Raw genomic sequence first — 20,662 nt, 5'->3', positions numbered from 1 at the left:
ACCAACTCATGCAGGCATTGTCAGTGCTCTATAACATAAGGAAAATTATTTAATTAGATGCGTAGTGTTCAAACGAAAAAGTAGGAAACGTCGGAACAGATAAGACGGTTGAAACATCTAGCCAATGAAAGCATGTGCCGTCACCGCCCCCTAAAAATTTCAAAGCTGCACCCTCAGCAAGCAAAGTGGTGCTTACCATCTTTTTCGACGTGCGAGGTCCGGTACTCCTTGAATTCCTCGAGCACGGAAAAACCATTAACAATGACGTATACTGTGAGATACTCCGTAGCCCACGCAGGTTCATCAAAAGCAAAAGGTCTGGGCTGCTCACAGAGGAAGTTCAAATGTGTGTGAAATCTTATGGGACTTAACTGTTACGGTCATCAGTCCCTAAGTTTACACACTACTAAACCTAAATTATCTTAAGGACAAACACACACACGCATGCCTGAGGGAGGACTCGAACATAAGCCGGGACCAGCCGCACACTCCATAACTGCAGCGCCTGAGACCGCGCGGCTAATCCCGCGCGGCACAGAGGAAGTGATTCTCCTCCACGATGACACGCGTCCACTAGTCTCCAAGGTCACACAAAGTGTAACGGCCAAGTTCAAGTGGGAGCAGGTTGAGCACCTACGCTACAACCCGGGTATGTCGCCCCTGCGACTTCCATGTGTTTGGAAAAAAAATCACGAAGGGAAGCTGTTGAACTCGGACGATGAACTGAAGGGCACTGTGAAGGACTGGCTCCTGTCACAGCCACAGGAATTCTGGGAACAGGGAATTCTTCCCCCCGTGAAACAGTGGGATAGCTGTTCTCAAGCGTTTGGCGATTACTTTTGAATAAAGGCTTGAAGCGTACTCACAGCGTTGCTCCGTAACTTTTCTTTCGAACCCCTCTTATGCATATGTTGATACAAGATCTCTAGCGACAATTGGTAGCTCATTTAAGTTATCTAACTATTTACAAACATATGATGGTGCGTTTTTACACTTAGATTGATTTTCATGTCCTTTTCGCGTATCCATGTGTTCTCCGGCATGAACTAGATGCACATTGTACAGTTTCCAAATGAACTGTCACACTACAGTCAAACATTTCACATCCTGCAGCATGCTGTGCATGTTCTTGTTTATCTGCTGTAGGACTGAAATGGTTCAAATGGCTCTGAGCACTATGGGACTTAACATCTGTGGTCACCAGTCCCCTAGAACTTACAACTACTTAAACCTAACTAACCTAAAGAGATCACACACATCTATGCCCGAGGCAGGATTCGAACCTGCGACCGTAGCAGTCGCGCGGTTCCGAACGCTGTAGGACTGACTGACGATTTTAAATGCGAACATTTTAGGTTAGGATTTACCGTGACTGCTATTGACGTTAAATGAAACAACAATTTTACTTGTAACAGTAAACTTGTTGTTTCGTTTAATGACTGAGGATTCATGGGAGCAGTGCTATGTGCATGTAGTACGTACAGAGGAACACACAGATACATGGTAAGGAGATAAAAATGAGAAATACAATCATACATTTGTAAATATTTAGATAACTTAAGTGAGTTACCTAGAATCACTACAGAACTATCAAAATAAATTCAATAATTTTCTTTATATTATCCACTGATGATGCCTAATAGTGGTAAAGTTTATCATCGTATAAGCAGGCAACTCGGCGAATTTTCACCCCGTCCACCTTATCCTCTACCTCAAAGTCAAGAAGAACCTTAAGGCTTAAGGGATGACATGAAAATCAGAGACGCGATTGGGAAGCACAGGCCTTCAACTCATATTCCAGGAATGGCAACGTAGATGGTCCTAGTGCCTCACATTGGGTGTGGAGCTTTTTTGAAGGTTGCGGAAGTTTGAATTTGTAAACTTCGGGAACAGGTTTTTTAATGACTAGGTGCATCTACACTGATGGGAGAAAAATCGCTGCACCAAGGAGATGTGCGACGTAAACGAAAGTTTGTCGGTGTGTTCCTGCATGTGAAAGATTACGTTTATTCAGATTTCAAGCCATTCCCACAACAGTGGTGCTTATGGCCCCACTATGACGATGCAAATGAGATTTGCTTTAAATACGCGCTGTAATAGTCGCTGTGATTGGGCTTGGAGAGTATTGTTAGTCAAGGGTGCCTCACCAAGTTTGAAAGAGGTCTTGTGATAGGCTTAAGAGAAGCTGCATGTTCCTTCTGCGATATGGCAGAAAGACTGGGCTGGAATACAGTCACAATAGACACTAAAGCTGGGCGCCCATGTCCCCCTCCTTAGCTCACAGACAAAGCGAAAAATATAGTGAAATCAGGTGTTTTTCTTTAAAGAACATAATTTAAAACTCAGTATTAGGCAGGTTTTTAACAGGGTCCAAACTGGAACTCTTTTCTTGCTACTTAAACATCGCCGTTGGTCTTCCAAAAAATTGAAAATCACCCCCTCCCCAGTTTTGCCGCCTCTGCCCCTTCTACAAATTATTGTGTGGGCGTTCTTGCCGAGAGAGAAGACCATCGTGTTCGGCGTATGGCTCTGACAAATCGTGTTTCATCTGCAGCAGCAATTTGAGCAGCAGCTGGCAGCACAGTGATACAACGAACTGTTACAAATCGTAATTATTTTCAGCCATAATGGCTACGTTTGTAAACCGTGACTGTGTGGGAAAATTATTTATTTCAAGTTTCTGCTACCAGTCACTTTTTATTTTATGCTTAATCTAACATAATGCAACGCGTTTCGAACATGTTTTGTTCATCTTCAAGCGTTTGTACATACACACATCGAGAAATGTTACCTAAAAATAAACATTCTTAATGAAATAACCGTATTCAAAAACTCAAAATTCTTCAACAGTCTTAAGTCAGTTCTAACTCAATAGATTCAAGAAATGTCAATGTAAATAATTGACTAGAACCAAGAATATCGATACAAAATTCGATAATCGATACAGATTCACATGCTACAGTCCGCCTTCTAGTGTTGTGTGTACAACATCGAAGCAATTTGTGCAGTGGTAATCAGTGACAAAATACAATGTGCAATAGTGTAATGTCAGTCAACAGCTCTGCCACTACACCAGTGATGCAAGTGAAGCAGCAAGCAGATGTAACTGTAAGTGATCAACTGTCATATAAAAGCCTTTCACATTATTTTCGTAACACATAACTGATGCAAATCTATCTGCATCCTATGCAGGCTGTGATATACATAGTCAACAACAAAGAAGAAAACCAGCAGAAGTCATCACTGACTTCGATTTCTAGATATACACTGCCCCCCCCTTCCTCCCAAATGCCACACCAGCAGCTACAGTAAAAAACAAAGTGTTCTAGATTAATCTACTTTAAGACTGTTTATTTTTAAGTAACATTTCTCGATGTATGTGTGTTTGTACAAACGCTTGAAGATGAACAAAACATGTTCGAAACGCTTTGCATTATGTTAGATTAAGCATAAAATAATAAGTGACTGGTAGCAGAAACTTGAAATAAATAATATTACAAATCGGTTACTTCAAGGATAGCTCTAAGCCACATCCCCTTTAGCGTGCATTCTAAACCACCCCGAACCACCGTCATTTGCGACATCAGTGGTGTCAAGTGAGAGTTCATTGGAGGGCAGGATGGAGGCGTGTTGTGTTTTCTGATGAATTCTGGTTCTGCATCAGTGCTAGTGATCGCCGTGTGTTGGCTAGAAGGAGGCCAGCTGAGGTTTGGAACCAAACTTCCTGCGTGCTAGACACGCTGAATCTGCACCTGGAATTTTGGTCTGGGTTGCGATTTCGCAGTTATCCCACCCACCCTGACTGCAAATTTGTCCGTCAGTCTGGTGATTCGACCTGTAGTTACGCCATTCATGAAAGCCATTCCAAGGGGTGTTTTCCAACAATGTAATGCTCGCCCACATACAGTTGTTGTAACCCAACCTGCTCTATAGAGTGTCGACACGTCGCCTTGTCCTGTTTCATCAACACTTCTGTCTCCAAACGAACATCTATGGGACTTCATCGGACGACAACTGCAGCGTCATCCACGAACAGCCTTAACCGTCCCTGTATTGACCGACCAAGTACAACAGGCCTGGCACTCTATCCCACAAACTGACTACCGGCATCTGGACAACACAATGCATGCACCTTTGCATGCTTGCATTCAACGTTCTGGCGGTTACAATAGTCATTAATGTATGAGAGTCACTCCAAAAGAAATGCACACTATTTTTGTTAAAATACGGTTTTGATTCTGCATGTGTGAAAGTTTTACAGTGTGTAGATACATCCTTACCGCTTGTTTTCAAACTTAGTCCAACCTGTTCCCGTGACTGGCGCCATCATAGCATGTCTTCAAGATGGCTGCTACACTTGGCGTTCGTGAGAAGCAACGTGCTGTCATAGAATTCCTGTGCTGTAAAAACGAGACGGTGGAAACATCCACAAGAGGTTGAAAAAGGTGTATGGAGATGCTGCTGTCGATCGCAGTACAGTTAGTCGGTGGGCAAGCAGGTTACGTGATGAAAGCGGGCACGGCAATATTGAGGATTGTCCTCACAGTGGCATGCCTCGTACTGCACACACTCCAGACAATGTGCAGAGGGTTAACCAGTTGGTGACAGCTGACAGACGCATCACAGTGAACGAATTGTCACGCTACGTTGGGATAGGAGAAGAAAGTGCTTGCAGAATACTGAAAGTGTTGGCGTCAAAAAAGGTTTGTGCCAAGTGGGTTCCCAGGATGTTGACAGTGGGTCACAGACAAACAAGAAAAACGGTATGCATCGAACTTTTGGAACAGTTTGATGAATTTCTTGGAAGAATAGTGACAGGTGATGAAACATGGCTCCATCATTTTTCACCAGAGACGAAGAGGCAATCAGTGGAGTGGCATCATGCAAATTCACCCAAGGAAAAAAATTCAAAACCACACCTTCTGCTGGAAAAGTTATGGGTATGGTGTTTTTCGATTCCGAAGGACTCTTGCTCTTGGACATCATGCCAAGTGGAACAACCCAAAATTCTGATGCATATGTGATGACACTGAAGAAACTTCAAGCTCAATTGAGTCGTGTTCGACCACATCGGCAAAAGCAGGATGTTTTGCTGTTTTCACGACAATGCATGGCCACATGTCAGTCAAAAAACCATGGAAGCGATCACAATACTGGGATAGACAACACCGAAACATTTGAACATAGCTGCTAAGTCTTGTTGCAACCTTTGTTCACTCAAGTACGAGCAGCCCTTAGCGGCTCGCCATCTTATTTACAACTATTCATGACGCCGCCTTTCCGGCTTAGATTTTTTAAAATGTTACTTCTAAGTTCTGCATCTCTTTCCAGTCAGTGCAAACTTTAATTTTATTAATGTATTATATACCTAATATGTTTTAGAACAGTTAGTTTAATTCTGAAGACGACGCTCATAGTGGCGTCGAAACCTGGTCAATTTTGACTTAATATTTGCGACCGAGGGCTCATTTGTTCTAATACAACACTTAAACACCCTCCTTACAGTCCTGACCTGGCTCCATGTGACTATCATCTCTTTGGGAATCTGAAAGACTCTTCGTAGAACAAGGTTTGAAGATGATGACTCCCTTGTGCACGCTGTCAAACAGTGGCTCCAACAGGTTGGTCCAGAAATTTAGCGTGCGGGTATACAGGCGCTGGTTCCAAGATGGCGTAAGGCAGTTGAGAGGGATGGAAATTATGTGGAGATATGAAAATACTGCTCCTAAATTGTTGTAAAACTTTCAAACATGTAGAATTAAAGATGGATTTTTTTAAAAAAAAAGTGTGCATTTCTTTTGGAGTGACCCTCGTATTGCCGCCCGGAGTAGCCGAGCGGTTCTAGGCGCTACAGTCTGGAACCGCGCGACCGCTACGGTCGCAGGTTCTAATCCTGCCTCGGGCATGGATGTGTGATGACCACAGCAGTTAAGTCCCATAGTGCTCAGAGCCATATGAACCATTTGACCCTCATATTAGCATTTTACTTTTGCAATGGCTTATCTCGGGCTTACATTAACCTGTGATCGCGCATTTTTAATCACTTAAATATGTTACCTATACAAATGTGTTCCCGTAATTTCATTACTCTAAGTTATTTATTTTTTGGTGAAGAGCCTTATATCGAACGTCAATCGCCTTCTACTCGTAGAGGTACAAGTGTTTATTTATTTCTGCTTCAGCAGCAATTTCGGTCACCGCCGGGAATATTGGCCTCTCCCGTAGCAACAAAGAGGCGAGATGCGTTAACCGCCGGCCCTGCAGGAAAGGGCCCGTTCGGCCACCCAAAGTGCCGGCCGTTGGCAGTCCCCTCTCAGTCGCGGCTCGAACCCAGCCCCGTCCCACAACGGGCCCGCAGCTTCCTGCGCACAACGGCCGTCCCTGCACCCTTTGTCCGCCGGCTTCTTTTGTGAATCCCCCCGTCTGCGATGCTTTCCCCGCGCAGCGTCCCGACCCGAGGTATCTGGGTCGAATCCCTGCATGGCAAACAGGTTCTGTCGCTGGAAATTGCTTAGCGAGGGTGGGAAAGGCAGCAGTGCACAGTTTATCTCCACAAGGCAGTCACCACTCCGGCGAAAGAACTGCAACCTCTCCGTTACAACAATAACATAAATACTGTACAAAACAAAAGTTTTTACATAATTCCCTCGTAGATGATCAGAAAATCCGAAAGGTGGAAGGGAGCGCTTCAGTTTATAATAGTCGCCTAGTCGTAGATATTGCTATAATCGCACTATCTCGCTCCCATTTACGGAGCTTCTTAGCACTTGATGTTAGGTTGGCGCCATTAAAATGCATTGTGGTAATCGCTGCTGCTTGCTGGATCGCTGCTGTGTCTCGATGCTAATTCTGGCTCTAAATCTGGTTGTCTAGGGGTAAAAAGATGAGGTCCCGTGTTTTTGATGTGCTTTGGATGATAAATAATGAGCGAAACCAACAAATATTTAAACTTCAAATATTTATACTCTGGTGGCCATCTTAATTCCACTGTCCACCAAAGACAATGACACAACACAAAGTAGCACTTCTTTTACATGTTCTTTGCAATGTTTATCCACCTCGAACAATAACACACATACACTTTACCAAAGTGACATTCAGACTCTGCTCCCGACCCTTCTTGCTGCTTGTATTTATAACCTTGTCAAAGAACTACTAAAAAGAGATACATTTTATAAGTCACATGTACATCTGTTATCGTAATTTGTGCAGAAAAGTTATTAATTTATATCGAGTGACATAATTCAACAGGTTATTAAGATGACAGATTTGTTGACTTGACAGAATAATTCTTTGTTACAAAAAGGCCGTTTTTTAGAAGTTTGTCAACTGACTTCTCTAATTTGCATAAACAAGTAAATAACATGAATTATTAAGAATTACATTGGTTTTCGTCTAAAGTAGGAGTGTTTACGTGAATACTGAGTGAAAACGGTCCTAATCAAAAAATAGGTTTCACTGGGTGATTTTTATTTAAGGCGATCCAAAATACGTAAGTTGGCCACTATTTTTCGTACTTCATATTAATTATTTAAGATGAACTTAGTGATTTACATGATGACATTTGCTGTACCAGTGATCAATTGATATTAACTTTTGTGTGGGTCAGTTATTCAGTATAATTTAATGGGATGACTGTTTATGGAGACATGTTATGCAATCATTGTTAACATACGCAATAACTTTTCTATAATCATAAATTCTCGTTAAACTGGTTGAATTTGGAGGGTATCGCATACTTCGGTACAGTAAAGCCTTTAATAGGTTCCGTTACAAGTTCTACATCTAACATATCTACAACTGGACTCTTCCGACGCTGCTGTTGTAATTACTAACCAAACGACGAACGCTGAATGTTGAGGAGTCTCAATTTTATTTATTACACTTATATTTTATCCCAGTGTGGATCAGTGCGTAGGGGGAGGTTTACTATCTTTGGCCCGAAAAAAGAATGTTCTTTGAGAATTTTTTTCTCGGGATGTGTTATAGATATCAATGTCACATTTGGTCAAAATGTTTGTTGATATATCCACTACAAACTGGATTTTTTTCGACAGGAGAAGTCGAAGAGCAAAGGCGGAACTGCCGTCGGAACGAAACAAAATTTCGATGTAGACTTCCACGCGCGGTATGCCACAGGTCAGCCGGCTGGTCTGAAATCAAAATTGAGTTGACATTAGCGAAGTATATAAGATTCTTTAGGAGTTGTACCTCGCTTAAGTTATTTGGTCCATAGGAAACAAAACGGCGGTCATTTGGAAAAGAATATGGTTTTTTCATAGATTTTTCGAATTCGTCGACCAAGTAAAAATATTTATAGTTGATGGATCGGAATAAAAGTGGTTCATCTCCTAGACAATTTAGTTAGCTTCGTCGGAATCAAATAATCGTGCCAATTGGTTCAGTAGATTTGAAGTTACCATACCGCGCGATAAAAAAAGTCATTTCGAGGAAAACACGTTTGAAGTTTTGACTACATATAAATGCAATATTATGCAACTTACGTTCCATCTGCTGTTCCGGGTCCATAAACTAGTCCTTCCTCTTTCTCATAGAGGGCGTTGTGCTCGATCTGGACCATCCTGCGCTGCTCCAGAGCCGCTCGTACGGCCGGTGACAAGCGGTTTTCGGCCGCTTGTCGTCCGAATGCTTGGCGAACTGCGTCGAATAGAGTCGCAGGGTGACGTCCATCGTTGTCACGGTCTTCAGAATTGCTGAATACCCTTCGCTGAAGCTGCTCACTGCCAGGAAAGTCGCAATCTCCACAGTCTTCGCACCAGAAAGCAAATGCTTGGGGGCTAACTTCCAAACACACGCGTTCAAACTTTCATTTTAATTTTGTGTGGTTCCTCCAAAGCACCGGTACAATAACTCGTCCTCCGAGAGAAAAAAAACTGGTGCCTGAAAAAGGCCGATTTTTCTTTTGTTCAACTGCGAATAACAAACTTTTCCGTTCCGTATTCGGAAAAACCGTTTCAGGGGTGAATTCTAAACTCTTTTACGGATCCGAAAATGCAATTTAAAAAAATCGATTTTTTGAACCAAAAGATAGTAAACCTTCCGTTAACTTTCAGATTAAAGATCAAAAGGATTCGAGACCCAGTCAGTCTACTTCCGACCGTGGCGACGTTTGTCAGTGTGAAAAATGACGAGTTGCACCATGGTTCGGCGTACACGTTACACTGTCGCCACCCGTGTAGACATCGTGGTAACTTCGAAAGTCCGAGGGGGGCAAGGGTGTACTACCTCCAAAAGTGTCATGCCTAGTGAAGCAGTATTGTGTTTCAATGTCAATTTAACCATTTTTACATTATTTTAAATGAAGTAGAACATTTGCAGCTATCGTTCTATTCATAATTACTATATCTATATTTTTATATCGAAAGCCGCCGTAAGGCAGGAAGGACAACAGTTCATAAAGTGCGAAATCATTTTACCTCCTTTCATCCTATTCCATCCAGTCGTGTGTTATACATGGGATGATGATCCTCGGCAAAGGTCCAAATTTCTCTCAGCTTACGTAGTCATTAGGCAAGATGTATGTTGGAGGAAGTTGTATGTCCTGCTCCGTGCGCTCAGTCAGGTTATTCACGTTTTTCGCATAGCGTCTCCTGAAGTTTGTGGAACATTTTTGCGACACTCTCGTCCTCACTAAACGCATCAGTGAGGAACTGTGCAGCGAATACAGGGCGGCCGAGAAATGTTGCGAGAAACTTTGAGGGCTGTAGAGGGCGCCTTGAGTAACAAATGGAGGATAGTAACACTTGTCCGGAAACATCATGCAACCACGCCACAGAGAATCAAAGTTATAGACGCCAGCGCCTGCGACTAGTCCACCCCTTGGGGCCTGCATACGTGACTTTGTACACTGACGAACTATAGGCAGAATGTCTCACAATGTTGTCTGTTATTCAGTGATTGCGACTGATTGCCGCGATCCCCAGTGGAGAAGCTGGAGCAGGTTGTTGCGTAGACAGGCATTGTCTCCTATGAATGTCATACTCTGTTGCTTCGGTGAATGACGGTTTCAGACACAGGTTTTCATCTGCAGTTAACTTTCCTCCTGTATACAGACAAAAACTGGAGGTGTTAGAGGGTTCAAGCAGAAAAATAAACTGTGGATGGAGACCTGTATCTGAAACCATCATTCACTGCATAAACAGAATATTGCTTTCATATAAGACGAAGTCTTTCTACGCAGCAGCCAGTTCCATCTTTTCCACTGACGACCATGGCAGTTAGCCGCGATCACTGAATAATACAACGCTGCGAGATGTTCCGCCTACGGTCCGTCAGCGTATAAAGTCACGTTCCAAGATGCTACTCCAGGTGGGTGTAAAATTAATGTGCGTAACGGAGAATAATAAACGCTAAAATGAAGATTTGGCCCTTTCTGATTACTCCCTGAAGCAGAACTTACGATCTCTTAATTCTATAAATTACAATCTAAACATAAATGAATGATGAAGGCAACTAATACTACTAAATGATAAATTTTGTTCCTGATTATATATTTATTGTAGATTAAAAAAACTTTGTAATATAAAAGTTTATATTTCCTAAGAACGATTACTAATCAATTGCCCAACTCTCCCCCTTATTATGACTACGCGGTCTAATATCAATAACGCGAAATGACTGACATCATCTACGTACCAAACACTAGAAGACGCTACTTTCAAAGATGACCTACGGCGTTCTGAAATAAACCAACGTGATCACAGCTGTTTAGCTTTTATAGCCCTAATAAGCCGAAGCACTTTGCGATATCACCGTATGTATTGCGTCCGGTGCGTCGAAGTGATGGTTCTCGTACTCGTCTGCGACGTTGCAAGAACTCCAGCCACAGATACACTCTTTCAAACACTAGGACGGCAGAAGGCGGTCCTCTGACTAATATACTGTAATATTGTCTTCTCCTCTCTGTGTTCTACAGACGCGAATTCCCAGCCACAAGAACGGCGTTCAGATAACGTCTCAACGTAAGTATAGGCAGAGGAAGTGCTCTCAATTACTGAACGCCGCATACTCAACGACGATTTCCAACCTGGAGGTGAAGTCCACAATCGTATAGGTTCGCAACAGTACAGTGCCTAACTGTTGTAACTATAAACTCTCCTGAGAGCAAAGACAGCAAGTCCGTCTCTACCAAGAAAGCTGATATCGAGCGACCATCACACACGGGCGCTCACAACGGAAGACCTCTTCTCTCCATCGCTCACCTCCCAGCAAGGCTCAGCTCTGCACCATCGTAATTCCGAAAACGAATCATATTCCCAAAACCACAGAATATTCTCCCTCTCTACAGATTATTCCGAACGCCGACCAACCATATTTTAGTCTTTTGTCGTCCAGCGAGAAAAGTTTGCAAGGAAAAACCTATACTCGTACAATGGTAGGCTTCTGAGTCAAAATCCTTGAAAATAACCCAGCCTGCGTGGTTTGCGATGTGCCGATTCTTCGTTTCTCTCACCTGCGTCCAAGATTTTCGTAGTTTGCAAAGTGTAATCCTTCCGGTTCGGCTACAACACTGGCAGGTCGCGACTCTATTATGCTCCAGCGCTTAGGTGCTACGACGCCCATCTTGCTACCTCCTGTGTTTAAGCAGGACCAACACATATGTGTGGGCCTTGCCCCCGGGGCTGTCATTTCATTTCCACTGGCATTCCAACCTCTACTAGTACAGGCATTCATTCATTACGCCGTTTTTGTAATAAAGACACTCCGTCACCTCTCATGCAATAAGGGTTAACAATTGTTTACAACATGTGTATGACAATGTCAGTCTCCTTTAAATATTCATTTAAATGATGTACAACCTACCAAACCATATCTAATTGTGGTTGTTCAAATGGTTCAAATGGCTCTGAGCACTATGGGACTTAACTTCGGAGGTCATCAGTCCCCTAGAACTTAGAACTACTTAAACCTAAGCAACCTAAGGACAACACACACATCCATGACCGAGGCAGGATTCGAACCTGCGACCGTAGCGGTCGCGCGGTTCCAGGCTGCAGCGCCTAGAACCGCTCGGCCACCCCAATTGTGGCTGTAGTTCACGGCAAAGTATGCGGATGAGTGCTTGTAAGATGTGAAATTAAAGCCACCATACAATGTTTGCTGCCGAAGGGGTGGCCTGCTGGCAGGCGCCGACGCCTGTAACTTCGATGCTCTGTAGCATCGTTGGATGACGTTTCTGGAAACTGACTCCTTTCCTTGAGACACTCTCTACAATTTCTTGAAGTTTGCTACAACATTTATGAGACATATATATGTACACTGAGGTGACAAAAGTCATAGGATATTGTGCCAGTCTTCCTTCTGCTGGGCGTAGTGCGGCAATTCGGCGCTGCATAGACTTAACAAGTCGCTCGAAGTCCCCTGCAGAAATATTTAACTGTGCCGCCTTTATAACAGTCCGTAATCGCGAAATTATTGGCAGTACAGGAATTTGTACACGAACTGACATTTCGATTACGTCTCATAAATGCTCGATGGGATTCATCTCATGATCGGGGTAGCCAAATCATTCGCTCGAATTGTTCAGACTGTCCGTCAAATCAGTCGCGAACAGTTGTGGCTCAGTGTCATGCCACATAGTTATCCATAAAAAATGAAGTCTACAAATGGCTGCAGATGGTCTTCAAGTAACTGAGCATAACCATTTACAGTCAACGATCGGTTAATTTGCACCCTGTAGACACAGACCACACCATTATGGACCCATCATCAGCTTGCAAAGTGCCTTGTTGGCTGCTTGGATCCATGGCTTCGTGCGGTCTGCGCTACACGCGAAACCTACCGTCAGCTCTTACCAAATGAAATCGGGTCTCATCTGATCAGGCATCGGTTTTCCAGTCGTGTAGGACGCAACCGATATGGTCACGGATGCATGAGACCCGCTGCAGGCCATGTCGTGCTCTTAGGAAAGGCACTCGTGTCGCTCATCTGCTGCCACAGACCATTAACGCCAAGTTCCGCCACACTGTCCTAAAGGATACGTTCATCGCACGTCCAACATTGATTTCTACGGTTATTTCACGCATTTTTGCTGGTCTGTTAGCACTGACAATGCAAACACCGCTGCTCCCCGTCGTTAAGTGAAGGCCGTTGACCATTTCGTCTTCTGCAGTGAGAGGTAATGCCTGAAATTTTGGAAGTGGAATGTCCCATGCGTTTAGCTCCAATTACCATTCCACTTTCAAAGTCTGTTGATTCCCGTCTCAAACCTTTCCACATGCATCACCTGGCTACACATGAAGCTGGTCGCTGTGGCCGAGCGGCTTTAAGCGTGTCAGTCCAGAACCGCGCTGCTGCTGCTACGGTCGCAGGTTCGAATCCTGCCTCGGGCATGGATGTGTGATGTCCTTAGGTTAGTTAGGTTTAAGTAGTTCTAAGTGTAGGGGAATGATGACCTCAGATGTCAGGTCCCATAATGCTTAGAGCCATTTGAACCATTTCAACCAAGTACACATGACAGCTCCGCCAGTGCATTTGCCTTCTATATCTCCTGTATGCGATACAACCGCCATCTGTATACGTGCATATCGCTATTCGATAACTTCAGGCCGCGTGGTCTCAGGCGTCTGGTCACGGTCCGCGCGTCTACCTCCGTCGGGGGCTCGAGTCCTCCCTCGGGCATGGGTGTGTGTGTCGTCCTCAGCGTAAGTTAGTTTAAGTTAGATTAAGTAGTGCGTAAGCTTAAGGACCGATGACCTCAGCAGTTTGGTCCCATGAGACCTTACTATGACTTTTGTCACCTCAGTGTAATAGCGTCTTTCTGTCATTCTGCCACGTCTCCATTTACTGCGCATTTATATCCTATGTAGATTAACGGACCTCCCGGACCTGCTATCGGCATGCGCACACAGACCAAACACCGTCCCGACTCGTCCGCCTCGTCTCCAGGGCCGCTCCACACTCATTGCTCGTTGCGTGCACGGCGGGACTCGCCGTTGCTGAGGTCACTCTCTAACTAAACATACTGACCTCTCTCCTCGTTTGAGCCTTATTCCAGAGATTATACTACGCAATTCACAGTGAATGTCTTTGGAGGAATGTCGTTGTGTAAGTAGGCTGTTTAGGTTTTTATGTTGGTAACGCCACGTAGCGCTCTGTATGAATGTCACTGACTGTGTTGTGTCCAGTCTCTGGCTGGTTGGACTCATTGTTGGAATATTCGCTTTGGAGTGTTGGGCAGTTGGATGGCAACAGCGCGTAGCGTTGCGCAGTTGGAGGTGAACCGCCAGCAGTGGTGGATGTGGGGACAGAGATGCCAGAGTTTTGAGAGCGGACGAAATGGACGTGTGTCCGTCAGAAACAGGAAATTTGTAACACTGGATATCATGAACTGATACATATATTATGACTTTTGAACACTATTGGTTCAAATGGCTCTGAGCACTAGGGGACTTAACATCTGTGGTCATCAGTCCCCTAGAACTTAGAACTACTTAAACCTAACCAACCTAAGGACATCACACACATCCATGCCCGAGGCAGGATTCGAACCTGCGACCGTAGCAGTCGCGCGGTTCCGGACTGCGCGCCTAGAACCGCTAGACCACCGCGGCCGGCAACACTATTAAGGTAAATACATTGTTTGTTCTCCATCAAAATCTTTCATTTGCTAACTATGCCTATGAGTAGTTAGTGCATTCAGTATTTAGAATCTTTTATTTAGCTGGCAGTATTGGTACTCGCTGTATTACAGTAGTTCGAGTAACAAAGATTTTTTTGAGGTAAGTGATTCATGAAAGGTATAGGTTATTGCTAGTCAGGGCCATTCTTTTGTAGGGATTATTGAAAATCAGATTGCGTTGCGCTAAAAATATTGTTCGTCAGTTTAGTGATGATCAGAATAAGTGAAGAGATAAATGTCTGAGTACGTTTAGTTTTGCTCAGCTGTTTCAAAATCAAATAACGTAAGAGGTTTATCACAGTAATTCATAGTTTTTCCAAGGGGACGTTTCAGTTGGAGACTCCTGATATATATGATAAAAACATAAGCGACCACATTACATGATTCACCATCCAAGAATCCCACAAGTATTTCTTGTGGAAAAATCAGGTACCTCTGACCAGTTGCATGAGGTGGTAACACGTACAGCCGAGTCAAGACATCGTCGACGATATCTGCCCATCAGACTGGACATCATATGACGACGTGGACGCTCTAACGTACTTCAAATTTCTCAAAAGAAACATCTGGATTGTCTCCCTTCCTTCTGCCACCCCTCCGCCTTGGTATTCTCGACAAGTAAACAAGGTCTGCAGGAGAGAACAAGAGTAGACTTTTCAGACGACAGTACTTGTTTTCGTCTGCTGGTAATCCTGCTTTTGTGTTCCCTGCTACTTGCCGTACAAAACGCTTTTCATTCACAACTCCACTATGAATATTTTATTTATGCAGTACTGGCGCACCGGTTTGCCATTGTGTTCCGTAAACGCATGTCACGCGTAACAGACACATTTCGTGGTACTGGCCTGCGTATAAAAGCTAACAGTTGTTTCTAAGCCCTGCTGTTTGAGTAAGTTCGTTATTTCTTCAAAAAAATGGTTCAAATGGCTCTGAGCACTATACGACTTAACTTCGGAGGTCATCAGTCGCCTAGAACTTAGAACTAATTAAATCTAACTAACCTAAGGACATCACACACGTCCATGCCCGAGGCAGGATTCGAACCTGCGACCGTAGCGGCAGCTCGGATCCAGACTGTAGCGCCTAGAACCGAACGGCCACTCCGGATGGCGTTATTTCTTTCTCTGTTATTTTTTAGCAGACGAAAATTTCACACTACCTCTTTAATCTACAGTGTGATTCAAAAGTAATTGTTCACCCTTCTAACATTCTGCGTGGTGTCTGTTGTTCTATGTCGTGTCTCCCTACCACTTTCGCGCAACGACGCTCTGCGCGTGTTTTTTAGGGAATTGACTAGTTTGAACCTGGGACCTGTTGCTGTAAGGAGACGCCAGATCACACATGACTTCAGTGAGTTCAGTGAAACCAGCGATGATATAACCAAATACTCAATGATTTCAGCGTCAGCTCCACTGCACTCCCTGTAAAAGAATCTTAATACTAACTAAATTTAGTGGAAGGGGTTCAAGGCTTTCCTGTTTTTAATTATCTGGTAAAATAACGTCGAAAAGGCAGGTAAGTTTACCAAGTAATTTTATTCTACTCATAAAACATTGTTTATAAATTGCACTATTGATAAAAGGAAATGTTTTAACACAGGATGATAAAAACCAACTGCGTTCAACAAAAATGTGAACGAATATTCCCTGAATGGGTTTCCAAGTTCTGCAATGGATCGAAGGTTGACCTATGCCATATCACATCTATAATCTAGGTGACCCTCAATTATCTTTAATTACTTATCTAACTTGTCGTAAATTACAGTGGCTGATGTGGCATCTCAATAATTATGTAACAGAAAAATCATCACGAGTCAGATTTTAACTTACATAGCAAATGTGAATACCATGAGCTTCAATTGACGATCGACACTAGTATTACGTAAAAAGGGGATGTAACAGATGAGCCAAGCCTTATGCGCTCAAAAATGCGGCATCGCGTGCATTCATTACCTTGTGTGGTGTTCGTCAGGGGGCGGCGGCCGGCGCAGCTCCATACAGCTCACCGTCTCGGAAGCAACTCTCTCCTAACTTCTCCTTACTACAATTTACCGAAGCTGGTTTAAAAAAAACTATCTGGCTGTGTTTTCATCTGACCAATCAGGGTCTCAAAGTTAACCTTAAGCTCCGCCTACAAAAATTCTGTCCATCCAATGAGAAACGTTATACTTTTCGTGGTGGGGCAATGTTTTTAACGTTTGCAACGTAACAGAGACGCGAAAATGTCTCACGCTAAAACTTGCGGCTGGTGTGGCCCTTTTAGTGTTATCGTAAGATCTATACTGTTCTTCTGGAGGGCTCTAGCTTTTAACACGGGCTGGGGGGTGGTCCTAATGGTTAGCTGGCGACGTGGGTGTCCATCCCTTATCGTAGGGCCTTCTAGCTTAACACGGTTCTGCCCTCAGCTTCTGTTCTCGTTTCTCCCCTCGGAACTGCGTCTGTCTCACGGTGGGAAGGTATGACATACATTTAGGCATTCTTGTGTTAGTCTGTGGCTCCATTTGCTCACTCGTTACTCGTATTACTTTGGTTAATTAAATGTCACGATTTATTCAGAGCTATGTGACATACAACTGGATTTGCTTATCATGTCAGGGTTTCATGGAAGGTGTTGGATTTGTCTGACACCTTACATATCACCACCCTTAGAACTTAATTTTTGCACTGAAGTTAGGCAATGATTGAATCGTTGTCTAAGTCAGTCAAAAATTATTCCTTTATCTAAATTTTGTTGCGTACCATTCAGCCATGTCATTCTGGTTCTATGCTAGTTTGAATTACTAATTTATATTTTTATATTCTTCCACATTATTCTCAAAAATATGTTTATATTGACAAGTGAAGAATATTCTTATGCTATTATTATTATTATTATTAATTTTTAATTATTTTCTTTCTTTATTTAAGTGTGAAGTTTGTTTTTTAAGAAGTTTGTTATCGAAAGTGAGGAGTCTTCCACATCGATTTTTTAGAAATATTTTTTTTAAATGTAGTAATTAAGTAAAATCTATTCCTAACACATTTTCTAAATATCATGTACAAGTAAAATGTTTTTGTTTCTAAACACTCATTTCAACGTTACACTAACAGATAAGAATTATTTCCAAGAATTGCTTTGACAAAGAAATATACATACACAAGTATTGAGATATTATCCTAACAAATGGTACAAATGTTTAAAAAAAAAGGGAAAACATCCAACAAGATAATTTTTATTCTTTGTTTTTATAAGGAGATAATAAGTAAAATATAGTTATTCTTTTATTTTTATGAGGAGAAAATAAGTGGCATATAGTTTTAGTGTTTATTATGCCTTACTTTTGTTTTTTATATACTGTCCATTTCAGAACTAATGACTTATTTTTATCGGTAGTCTATTTTTTACTTAAGTCCGTAGTCAATGACTGTTATTTTGTAGTTTATTAGCTGTCTGGTGTGAAAGTCATCGTTATGTATCGCTGAAAGCGGTCGTTTTTCATTGTAATACTTCGCAGACGACTAGTTTACAGTAGGATAGGGATTTGGGAAGGTATTTCGTCTATTCTTCACCCATCTTCTTAATTGGTCTCAATCTTGCGAATCTTCAACTTCTGTTCTTCCTACTTTTTCTCTGCTTCTTACTTGATTCTTGGTTCTTCTCTGGACAGGATATGGAAATATTTATTGATAACTAGTCGTTTTGAAGTTCTCCTCTTAGTAACAGTTTGATAAATTGTTTGGGCGTGTCATTTTTACTTTGTGGAAGTTTTCTTCAGTTTCATGCATCAGCGTGCTGTTTAATAGAAATAGTGTGACTTTTACACATATTTTTTTGCCAGTGGTGGCTTGCCCAAGCAGTCTTCACGTTGGGCGGTTTTTTGCTCGCTCCGCTTAATTGGGACGTTCCAAGACCCTCTTGGCCTTCCGTGTTCCGCCACTCTGTGGTTCTGTGTTCTGTCCCAGCAGGTTTCCGCTTAGCGTGCAGATTTATTGCCCACTTCAGTTACAAGGGCCTTCTGTTGGTCTCGCTGTCCTTTCCCTTCTCTCAACGCTTCTGCCTAGTAGGAATCGTGTCTTGCTAATTACATCCTTTTCTTTCTAGATACTTCTCGCGTTGCAACTTGTGGGTCGTTGCATCTGGTCTTTGCTGGAGTTTTTACAATGGTTCTCTCAAAAAGTTTTACTTATAATCATCTAACATATGTCTAGTACCTACATTGTTTTACACCTTCTTAAAAAATTTTACAAATTTCGGCGTGCTTTCCATGTTACAATTCTAAAATATTTTGAGTCCTAACTTCTACAAGAATCCTCAAATTCGTTTTTTATTTTTGTGTAGTGTCATGGTGTATAACATTTTAGTATTTCATGCTGTTAGACTATCTACGCTTTATCCCTTCACCTTAATCTATGGTACTATTGGTGTTAATTTTGTTTTTATTTTTATTTAAACTACTTTCTTTTTCCCACCTTCCTCTCTCTTCATTCTTCTATCTCGTGACGATCTTATCTGCAACATAATCTTGAAATATTGTGCTGATTATCTACCAGTAATAAAATTAATCTTCAAACTTTTTGATATGGCTCACACGGTGAAGTCCTAAGGTTTTGCCTGTTTTTGGGTTCATTAGTTCCACAGCATTATCATGAGCAATTTGGCTAATTATGACAGGTCCTTTGTATGCAGCGTACAACTTATGTATTTTGTGTTTATGTTTTCTGGAGAGATGGTGTGTTTTTACAAATACTTTCTGGCCTACTGAGAATGTTGTTTTAATTGCTGTTCCATCTCCTCTTTCTTTTCTTTTAATGGCTGCCTTTCTGATGTTGGAGAGTGCTGTTGCTATGACTTGTTTATGCTGTCTACGTGGTACAATAGGAAATCTAACATTTTCTCTGGTTATGTTTGGGGGTTCAATATTTTTAAGTACAGTAACTGGAGGTAGTAGTGTAGTGCTATGTGGCATTTCATTTATTACTTCTTGAAAATCTTTAAGGTATATATCCCAAGTGTTGTGTCTTTTGCCTGCATATAATCGGCATAAAGTGCCTATGTCCTTCATAGATCGTTCTGCTCGATTTATGCTAGGTTTGTACTTAGATATGTAGATGGGTTTTATTTTGTGTTGTTTTAACGTGTTCTGCCGTTGCACTGATTTGTATTGTGGGCCATTATCCGAAATTATTCGTTTCACTTGACCTACTTGTCTGAGAAAATCTTGTCTAAATGCTTTGTCCGTTTTAATGGTGTCAAGGTAACATATTTAGAAGTAAGTTCCAAAACGACAAATATGAAAATATATCCATTTTTTGTGCGTGGGAGGGGCCCCATCAAATCTGTTGCAGGTATTTGTTTCAATTTTTTAGGTATTATTGGAAACATAGGTGGTTTGGTTCGGAAAGTGACGTGTTTAGCCCTCATACATTTTTTGCATTTGACTAATACTGTTCTAATTCGTCTTTCCATATTAGGAAAATGGCTTCTTTGTTTTATTTTTAAAAAGCATTTCTTTGATCCGAAGTGGCCATTACTTAAATGTGTATACCATATGTACTTATTAATTAGTTCATCTGGGATATAAATTAACCATTCATTCGTTGCAACATTTCGTCTAAAAAATAAACCATTGTTTTTTACGAGATAGTGCTGTCGAATGTCTGCAAAATCCTTACTTCCCCACTTGTGTTTGATTCCTAGTATTTCGGAATCCTTGTCCTGTTCTTTGCCTATGTTTTTCAATGCTGTCGTAATGGAGTTTTCGAAAGGTACTTGTTCCATATAGTACATTGTAAACTGGTCTTCTGCTGCTTCCAAACCTATGTTATTGGATGCACCCTGTGGACATCGTGATAAAGCATCTGCTAATACATTCGCTGGTCCTGGTATGTGTAATAGTGAAGTCAAATTCTTGTAGTATTAACATCCATCTGGCTAACCTCCCATGAGTTAGTCTGGCGGATAACAGAAATTCTAATGCTTTGTGATCAGTGTATACTTTTGTTTTTCTTCCGAATAGGAAGTATCGAAAACGTTGGAAGCCCC

Source organism: Schistocerca cancellata, chromosome 9 (assembly GCF_023864275.1).
Source record: "Schistocerca cancellata isolate TAMUIC-IGC-003103 chromosome 9, iqSchCanc2.1, whole genome shotgun sequence".
Classification (NCBI taxonomy): domain Eukaryota; kingdom Metazoa; phylum Arthropoda; class Insecta; order Orthoptera; family Acrididae; genus Schistocerca; species Schistocerca cancellata.
This window is presented reverse-complemented; position numbering follows the sequence as displayed.